Here is a 10,938-nt window from a genome sequence, read left to right on the forward strand (position 1 = left end):
ACAGCGTGTGAACCGTGGCCCGTAATCTAAAAGAGCCTATGTCTGAGCTAAACTCACGTCATCTCACTTTTTATATATGAAAGTTATGCAGGAACAGCTTGTTTTGAATTCACTGTTGTCGTGATGTCAGAGCACCGACCTGAAGTTATAAGAAGTGTTTCTGACCAAACAGCCAATCCGAACCGTGCACGTTTACATAGATCGTTCTTTGAAGCTCCGTAACGTAAACGGCTCGTTTTAACATTCTAATATCTAATATCGTCCTACACCCCGACCTAAAATGATGACATCCCCCTAAAATGACAGACTAAGTAAATGCCAGCGTGTGAGAACGTGGTGTGTGCATCATTGCTGCCTTCTTGATTTTTTGAAGCAAAGTCATCAGAGGTATCTTTTTCGGCCCTCTTCTGGGAGATCTTTCTGGCAAACAGAGTTTAGTTCCAACCTGTAGATGCATACTGTCCCCTACCCTCACCTAACACAGCTGCATCTGATTCAGCCTATCAAGGACCTGTGAAGTAGCTAATTAGCTGGACCAGGTGTGGCTCATTAACAGGAAGCTAGATCTCCAGGACCAGGCTCGGTGACCACTGTGGTAAACTGTTGTTAAGCTTACCAATGTTGCTGCTCAAACACAACTGATGCTACTCAGCAGTTAGTGACCAGGTTCATTGATCACTAACTTGTTTCTGCACTTTAAGTGTTACTTGCACCTGTAGCCTATGTACATCGAACTAAACCAATAGAGTGAATTTAGTTTATCACTAATAACTTGTAAATCATGACAAAAAAACATACCAAAACTACTTTAAGTCGAGGGTGGTCGTACAGCTAAAAGTTCTGCTAATGAAATCTAACAATCTAGTGAACGTTAGCTAGCTGCCTTAACTTTGTGTCAAAATTAGTCAAATTAGCTACAACTAAATATGAAACATCAAGTCAAGTCAGGCTTTTTTGTCATTTCAGCTACATACAAGTACACAGTGAAACGAACAACATTCCTTCAGGACCAACACAGGAACACAAGTACAGTTCAGTAAATAAATATGAAAGACTTACAATGAACACAAAACAGAACACAGGCAGAACACGGTACTGAGAGTATGTGGAGCTGTGCAACGCAGAGCTACATACTATGACATATTAGCAGCTTAGAAGAGAGCCTAGCATATATGAGCATAGCAGTCACTGAGGTAGCAATCAGAACAGCAATACACAGCATACAGTATTTGGTTAAAACAGTAATTCTAGCAGCAAGTCAGGTTAGCAAGTCAAGTGAAGTAAAATGTGCAAAATGCAAGTATTCAGATCTACAATCATATTACGTGAAGTGTTTCTGTGAAACGCAATAACTATATTTAAATACAGTGTTCATGATTTGGAACTGCAAGAAGTGGGAGTGGGGAGTGAGTTAGTCCCATATTGTTATGCGTGTGTGTGTGTGGGTCCGTGTGGGAGTTATGTATATGTGTGTGTGGGTCCGTGTGGGAGTTGAGGAATCTCATGGCTTTTTGAAAGACGCTGTTGCCCAGTCTGGCTGTGACGGCCCGAACGCTGCGGTACCTTCTTCCAGATGGCAGAGGAGTTCGTGTGAGGGGTGTGTGGGGTCAGTCAGTCACAACGCTAGTGGCTTTTCGGATGCAGCGTGTGGTGTAAATATCTGTGATGGAGGAAAGAGAGACCCCGATGATCTTTTCAGCTGTCCTCACTATTCGCTGGAGGGTCTTGCATTCGAAAGCGGTGCAATTCCCAAACCGGGATGTAATGCAGCTGCTGAGGATGCTCTCTATGGTGCCTCTATAGAAGGTGGTAAGGATGACGGGTGGGAAATAAGCTTTCCTTAACTTCCGCAGGGAATAGAGACGCTGCTGGGCTTTCTCTGTTATGAAGCTGGTGTTCGGGGTCCAGGTGAGGTTCTCCGCTAGGTTACCCTTTAGCCTAGCACCGACCCCAGCCCTCTTCCCACACTTCTGCCGTTCAAAGGACCCTCGTCGGGCCACCCTCGTCGGGAGACGCAGAGGTCTGCCGGGTGCGAGCGGGCCCCCGTGAGCTTTGTTCCCTTAGCAAACTGAGCTCACGAAGCTTCTGCAGCAGGTCGTCTTTAAGGTTGGTTTGAGTGCTAGAAAGCGCCAGTGAATAACCACATAGCAAACTAAAGTACACCATATTCATCCATTATAACAAGAGAGAAATGACAACGATCCAAAAATAACCTTCCGAAATGAGTGTAACAGGTACTTGTCGTTCTTGTATGTGGCGTACGTCTAAAAGTATGGCATACCCTAGAACTGCTGGTCTAGAACTGCGGCTGGCTTTCCTGCTCTGCAGATGGATGATGCTGGTTTGACCACTAGATGGTGCCAGAGAATTGTGTTATTGTGTTACATTCAGTCAGACACTAGAGGGAGCCAGAGGGGTCTACCTTGAAATTACTATGTCAACCACAGGGGCTCTAGATACAATTTAATTGCAGTTCACCAAGTGTGCACAAATTCACTTTAACCACACAAAACAATCTGAGCACAGAGCAATTAATCTTTCACAACGTTTTCAATATTGTAATTTTACCACTCTTTAACTGTTCTCCCACTAGTGATTTGCATATGCAGAGCAAATTCCATTATCCAAATCACAAAGTGAAGGGTCAGAGAAAAATAAGTTGTACTTTTCTAAGTTGACCATCGCAGGCAGACTGTTTTAGCTATACTCTGTGATTCACTACTCGTCACATTAACAAAATGGCAATTTTATTTTGCAATTGGCTATTTCAACTAGATGGCACCAGAGGGTGATGTTAATTTGCAGTACACCAATTTAACCACTAGATAGCAAGCAAGTCAGAGAGCAATTTTAATTTGCAATACACAATGCAATAGTCTAACCACTAGATGGCGCCAGAGGATCATTTTATTTTGTCATACACTACTTTGAGCACTAGAAAGCGCCAGAGAACGTTGTTATTTTGCAATACACTGAGTCCGGCACTAGAGGTTTCTACCTTGCAATTCACTATGTCGACCACAGGGGCACTAGATACAATTTAACTGCAGTTCACTCAGTGGGCCACAAGGGTGGCCAAGGACTAATTTTCATGTAAACGTCCCAGGTCTGCAGTTTCTTACTTCGGCCCCCAGATGCAGCCAAAGTTTCACTAGAGACATCAGCAAGAGCACCTCAGCTAGAACCCTGAATTGAACCAAATACTGGGAATCACACAGACCCCAGCCCAGTGACGGTTTTAGCACAAGATTTCACTTTAACCACACAAGGCACTTTGAGCGCAGAGCAGTTTCACTTTGCCCAGTTCAGATCAGTTGAAGAATTAAAAATAGCCAAGTTAGCTACAACACTGTGAAAAATAAAGAAAAAAGCAAAGCAGGTAAGCCATTGTTTCAAAAACATAATATTGTGCTTATTATATAGTAATATATGTGAATAAATATATACTAATTTTATGAAAAGCAACACTACAAATGTCACTGTAAACAAAAGTACCTGGGACAAGATGTAAGGCCTTATTAGTGGACAATCAGATGCAGCAGATGGATAGCTGTAGGAAGACAACACATTTAGTAAATGAAAATACTAATTTTAATAATTGAAAAAGACACAGGAATATTTATGTTGACTTAGTGAATTTGTATAAGCATACAAGCCTCTCAGTCCAGTAAAGACATTGCTTCCAAACCGGAGAAATACCCACATAGGCGGTCAGCGTTTTATTCTAGCCTCTCCTGGGAGGCGTCTGTACTTGAGTAAAAGCAGAAGTGCTCTCAATAAAATATCACTTAATGAATATTAAAAGTAAAAGTACTAGATTTTAAATTACATAAGCATCAGAAATTAAAGTACTGTACATAATTATCACAGCTATTATTAGTTATTATTACAGACAATCATGAGAGAGAAAGAAGGTGATTTCAAAACAGACGCCTGCGCTGACTAGCATCGTGTTAAGTGATGGGGGCCATCCTACCCACCCAGAGAGAGCGAGGCCAGTTGTGCTCTCTCGGACTCCCGGCTACGGACGCCTGTAGCATCACCAGGGATCGAACTCGTGATCTCCTGATGATGGGGGGCAACGCTTAGACGGCGCTAACTTACTGTTTTAACAGTAGTGACGTTATAATTTCATACATTATTTTTTGAGAGCGAACAATAAAAACAGTGACTCGCTAGATTTGCATAGGAAACACAAGCGAATTAGCTAGCTAGCTGTTAGCAAGTGATGCTTATTGCCCTGACTGCCCTGAAACAGTATCTACCTGATAGACTGGTGTGATATAAGACAAAACTAAGAGCACTGCTGTCTGGGTCGTCTGGTGGAACACCACCAGAACGTCATCAGAACACCATTAGAACACCATCAGAACTCATTATGAACTCCAGGAGAGCACATTTAGAGCACTGTTAGAATACCTTTAGAACACCATCAGACAACCATCAAAACACCATTAGAGCACAATGAAAAAACAATACAAAATCACCAGAAAAACATTAGAAAATTATTATTACACCAACAAAACACCTTTAGAGCACCAAAAGAACACCATTACAAAACCACCAGATCATCAGAACACTTCTAGAACCCTATGTGATGATGTCAGTGGCCAGGACGCATCACCAAGACTGTCTAACACATTACACTTCATTAGAACACTTCTCTGTCTTCTTACAGGAGCTGGGTGATGTCACAGATATCCTGTAGAGGGGGAGGAAAGCCAGAGTAAAACCTGTAAAGAGAAAAAAAGAGTTGATCAAAACTATAGCTGAAAGTACTTACCTATATAAAAATGAGAGATGGCCATGTATTGTAAATGTAGCATATCACTGTTATTTGAAGAAAACTTTATATGTCTAAAATGATAATTTCACAGGAAAAGGTAAAAACCTACTTTATTTTTAATGTAAGTAATTATGGGCCGTTTCTTTCTTCATGGTCAACCAGCATTTTCAAAAACAGAAAAATGAATATATGAGATTGTTTTCCGACAGCAGCGTTATGTATATACGGTAAAGATGGTGAACCACAATACCCTATTAGATCAACCCCAGGATAACATTACGATGAAATTTGGAACAACATCAGAACACAATTACAAACTCTACGAATGGAGAACACAGCCAGAACACGGTGAGAGAAGACACTGAAAATACAACTGCGGCTAGGCACCGCATGTAAACGTTTGCGTCGTCATTGTGAAGCTTTACAGTGCGGTGGAGAGAAGTTCGAACTGAAATAAAGCCAAATTAAAGACGTTACCACGACATAGATGAATTATAATGAGTTTAAAATCCACCTGCAGCTAACGACTGAATATGAGCACCTTCGTTGTCATTGTGAAGTGTTCGATTGGGCTGGAAATAAGTTTGAACTGGAATAAAACCAAACTAAAGACGTTACCAAAAAATACGTAAAAAATCATGAGATGAAAATAAAACTGCTGCTATCCGCCGCATGTAAGCGCCTAATTTGTGATTGTGATGCGTTCGATTGTGCTGGAATGAAGTTCGAAGTGAAAGAAAGCCAAATTAAAGACGTTACCACGACATAGACGAATAATAATGAGATAAAAGCCCACCTGCCGCTATCCGCCGCATGTAAGCGCCTAATTTGTGATTGTTATGCGTTCGATTGCGGTGGAACGAAGTTCGAACTGAAATAAAGCCAAATTAAAGACGTTACCAGGAAATACATGAATAATAATGAGATGAAAGTCCACCCACCGCTATCCGCCGCATGTAAGCGCCTGATTTGTAATTGTGATGCGTTCGATTGCGGTGGAAAGAAGTTCGAAGTGAAAGAAAGCCGCATTAAAGACGTTACCACGACATAGACGAATAATAATGAGATCAAAGCCCACCTGCCGCTATCTGCCGCATGTAAGCGCCTAATTTGTGATTGTGATGCGTTCGATTGTGCTGGAATGAAGTTCGAACGGACATAAAGCCAAATTAAAGACGTTACCACGACATATACGAATAATAATGAGATCAAAGCCCACCTGCCGCTATCCGCCGCATGTAAGCACATAATTTGTGATTGTGCTGGAATGAAGTTCGAACTGAAATAAAGCCAAATTAAAGACGTTACCACGAAATAGATGAATAATAATGAGTTGAAAATCCACCTGCCGCTATCCGCCGCACGTAAGTGCCTAATTTGTGATTGTGACGTGATCGATTGTGCTGGAATGAAGTTCGAAGTAAAATAAAGCCAAATTAAAGACGTTACCACGACATAGATGAATAATAATGAGATGAAAGCCCACCTGCCGCTATCCGCCGCATGTAAGCGCCTAATTTGTGATTGTGATGCGTTCGATTGTGCTGGAATGAAGTTCGAACTGAAATAAAGCCAAATTAAAGACGTTACCACGAAATAGATGAATAATAATGAGATCAAAGCCCACCTGCCGCTATCCGCCGCATGTAAGCGCCTAATTTGTGATTGTGATGCGTTCGATTGTGCTGGAATGAAGTTCGAACTGACATAAAGCCAAATTAAAGACGTTACCACGAAATAGACGAATAATAATGAGATCAAAGCCCACCTGCCGCTATCCGTCGCATGTAAGCGCCTAATTTGTGATTGTGATGCGTTTGATTGTGCTGGAATGAAGTTCGAACTGGAATAAAGCCAAATTAAAGACGTTACCACGACATAGATGATTAATAAGCACCTAATTTGTGATTCCGACACGTTCGATTGTGCTGGAATGAAGTTCGAACTGAAATAAAGCCAAATTAAAGACGTTACCACGACATAGATGAATAATAATGAGATGACGGCCCAACTGCCGCTATCCGCCGCATGTACGCGCCTAATTTGTGATTGTGACGTGATCAATTGTGCTGGAATGAAGTTCGAACTGAAATAGAGCCAAATTAAAGACGTTACCACGACATAGATGAATAGTAAGTGTCTAATTTGTGATTGTGATGCGTTCGATTGCGGTGGAAAGAAGTTCTAACTGAAAGAAAGCCAAATTAAAGACGTTACCACGACATAGACAAATAATAATGAGATGAAAGTCCACCTGCCGCTATCCGCCGCATGTAAGCGCCTAATTTGTGATTGTGCTGGAATGAAGTTCGAACTGAAATAAAGCCAAATTAAAGACGTTACCACGACATAGATGAATAATAATGAGATGAAAGCCCACCTGCCGCTATCCGCCGCATGTAAGCACGTAATTTGTGATTGTGATGCCTTCAATTGTGCTGGAATAAAGTTCGAACTGAAATAAAGCCAAATTAAAGACGTTACCACGACATAGATGAATAATAATGAGATGAAAGTCCACCTGCCGCTATCCGCCGCATGTAAGCGCCTAATTTGTGATTGTGACGTGATCGATTGTGCTGGAATGAAGTTCGAACTGAAATGAAGCCAAATTAAAGACGTTACCACGACATAGATGAATAATAATGAGATGAAAGCCCACCTGCCGCTCTCCGCCGCATGTAAGCGCCTAATTTGTGATTGTGATGGAAGAATTTCGAACTGAAATAAAGCCAAATTAAAGACGTTACCACGAAAAAGATGAATAATAGTGAGATGAAAGCCCACCTGCCGCTATCCGCCGCATGTAAGCGCCTAATTTGTGATTGTGACGTGATCGATTGTGCTGGAATGAAGTTCGAACTGAAATAAAGCGAAATTAAAGACGTTACCACGACATAGATGAATAATAATGAGATGAAAGCCCACCTGCCGCTATCCGCCGCATGTAAGTACGTAATTTGTGATTGTGATGCCTTCAATTGTGCTGGCATAAAGTTCGAACTGAAATAAAGCCAAATTAAAGACGTTACCATGAAATAGACGAATAATAATGAGATCAAAGCCCACCTGCCGCTATCCGTCGCATGTAAGCGCCTAATTTGTGATTGTGATGCGTTTGATTGTGCTGGAATGAAGTTCGAACTGGAATACAGCCAAATTAAAGACGTTACCACGACATAGATGATTAATAAGCACCTAATTTGTGATTCCGACACGTTCGATTGTGCTGGAATGAAGTTCGAACTGAAATAAAGCCAAATTGAAGACGTTACCACGACATAGATGAATAATAATGAGATGAAAGCCCACCTGCCGCTATCCGCCGCATGTACGCGCCTAATTTTTGATTGTGACGTGATCAATTGTGCTGGAATGAAGTTCGAACTGAAATAGAGACAAATTAAAGACGTTACCACGACATAGATGAATAGTAAGTGCCTAATTTGTGATTGTGATGCGTTCGATTGCGGTGGAAAGAAGTTCTAACTGAAAGAAAGCCAAATTAAAGACGTTACCACGACATAGACAAATAATAATGAGATGAAAACCCACCCGCCGCTATCCGCCGCATGTAAGCGCCTAATTTGTGATTGTGACGTGATCGATTGTGCTGGAATGAAGTTCGAACTGAAATAGAGCCAAATTAAAGACGTTACCACGACATAGATGAATAGTAAGTGCCTGATTTGTGATTGTGATGCGTTCGATTGCGGTGGAAAGAAGTTCTAACTGAAAAAAGGCAAATTAAAGACGTTACCACGACATAGACAAATAATAATGAGATGAAAGTAAACCTGCCGCTATCCGCCGCATGTAAGCGCCTAATTTGTGATTGTGCTGGAATGAATTTCGAACTGAAATAAAGTCAAATTAAAGACGTTACCACTAAAAAGATGAATAATACTGAGATGAAAGCCCACCTGCCGCTCTCCGCCGCATGTAAGCGCCTAATTGGTCATTGCGAGGCGTTCGATTGTGCTGGAAAGTTGTTCGAACTGAAATAAAGCCAAATTAAAGCCGTTACCACGACATAGATGAATAATAATGAGTTGAAAATCGACCCGCCGCTATCCGCCGCATGTAAGCGCCTAATTTGTGATTGTGCTGGAAAGAATTTCGAAGTGAAATAAAGCCAAATTAAAGACGTTACCACGAAAAAGATGAATAATAATGAGATGAAAGCCCACCTGCCGCTATCCGCCGCATGTAAGCGCCTAATTTGTGATTGTGATGCGTTCGATTGCGGTGGAAAGAAGCTCGAACTGAAATAAAGCCAAATTAAAGACGTTACCACGACATACATGAATAATAATGAGAGGAAAGCCCACCTGCCGCTATCCGCCACATGTAAGCGCCTAATTTGTGATTGTGCTGGAATGAAGTTCGAACTGAAATAGAGCCAAATTAAAGACGTTACCACGACATAGATAAATAATAATGAGATGAAAGTCCACCCGCCGCTATCCGCCGCATGTAAGTGCCTAATTTGTGATTGTGCTGGAATGAAGTTCGAAGTGAAGTAAAGCCAAATTAAAGACGTTACCACGACATAGATGAATAATAATGAGATGAAAGTCCACCCGCCGCTATCCGCCGCATGTAAGCGCCTAATTTGTGATTGCGACGCGTACGATTGTGCTGAAAAGACGTTCGAACCGAAATAAAGCCCAATTCAAGACGTTACCACGACATAGATGAATAATAATGAGATCAAAGCCCACCTGCCGCTATCCGCCACATGTAAGCGCCTAATTTGTGATTGTGATTCGTTCGATTGTGCTGGAAAGAAGTTCGAACTGAAATGAAGCCAAATTAAAGACGTTACCACGACATAGATGAATAATAATGAGATGAAAGCCCACCTGCCGCTATCCGCCGCATCTCTGCGCCTAATTTGTGATTGCGACGCGTTCGATTGTGCTGGAATGAAGTTCGAACTGAAATAAAGCCAAATTAAAGACGTTACCACGACATAGATGAATAATAATGAGATGAAAGTCCACCCGCCGCTATCCGCCGCATGTAAGCGCCTAATTTGTGATTGCGATGCGTTCGATTGTGCTGGAATGAAGTTCGAACTGAAATAAAGCCAAATTAAAGACGTTACCACGACATAGATGAATAATAATGAGATCAAAGCCCACCTGCCGCTATCCGCCGCATGTAAGCGCCTAATTTGTGATTGTGATCGTTCGATTGTGCTGGAATGAAGTTCGAACTGAAATGAAGCCAAATTAAAGACGTTACCATGACATAGATGATAATAATGAGATGAAAGCCCACCTGCCGCTATCCCCGCATTACGCGCCTAATTTGTGATTGCGACGCGTTCGATTGTGCTGGAATGAAGTTCGAACTGAAATAAAGCCAAATTAAAGACGTTACCACGACATAGATGAATAATAATGAGATCAAAGCCCACCTGCCGCTATCCGCCGCATGTAAGCGCCTAATTTGTGATTGTGATGGAAAGAATTTCGAACTGAAAGAAAGCCAAATTAAAGACGTTACCACGACATAGATGAATAATAATGAGATGAAAGCCCACCTGCCGCTATCCGCCGCATGTAAGCGCCTAATTTGTGATTGTGATGCGTTCGATGTGCTGGAATGAAGTTCGAACTGAAATAAAGCCAAATTAAAGATGTTACCACGACATAGATGAATAATAATGAGATGAAAGTCCACCTGCCGCTATCCGCCGCATGTAAGCGCTAATTTGTGATTGTGACGTGATCGATTGTGCTGGAATGAAGTTCGAACTGAAATAAAGCCAAATTAAAGACGTTACCACGACATAGATGAATAATAATGAGATGAAAGTCCACCTGCCGCTATCCGCCGCATGTAAGCGCCTAATTTGTGATTGTGACGTGTTCGATTGTGCTGGAATGAAGTTCGAACTGAAATAAAGCCAAATTAAAGACGTTACCACGACATAGATGAATAATAATGAGATGAAAGCCCATCTGCCGCTATCCGCCGCATGTAAGCGCCTAATTTGTGATTGTGCTGGAATGAAGTTCGAACTGAAATAAAGCCAAATTAAAGACGTTACCACGACATAGATGAATAATAATGAGATGAAAGCCCACCTGCCGCTATCCGCCGCATGTAAGCGCTAATTTGTGATTGTGATGCGTTCGATT

The sequence above is a fragment of the Colossoma macropomum genome, unplaced genomic scaffold, assembly GCF_904425465.1.
Source record: "Colossoma macropomum unplaced genomic scaffold, Colossoma_macropomum, whole genome shotgun sequence".
Taxonomy (NCBI): domain Eukaryota; kingdom Metazoa; phylum Chordata; class Actinopteri; order Characiformes; family Serrasalmidae; genus Colossoma; species Colossoma macropomum.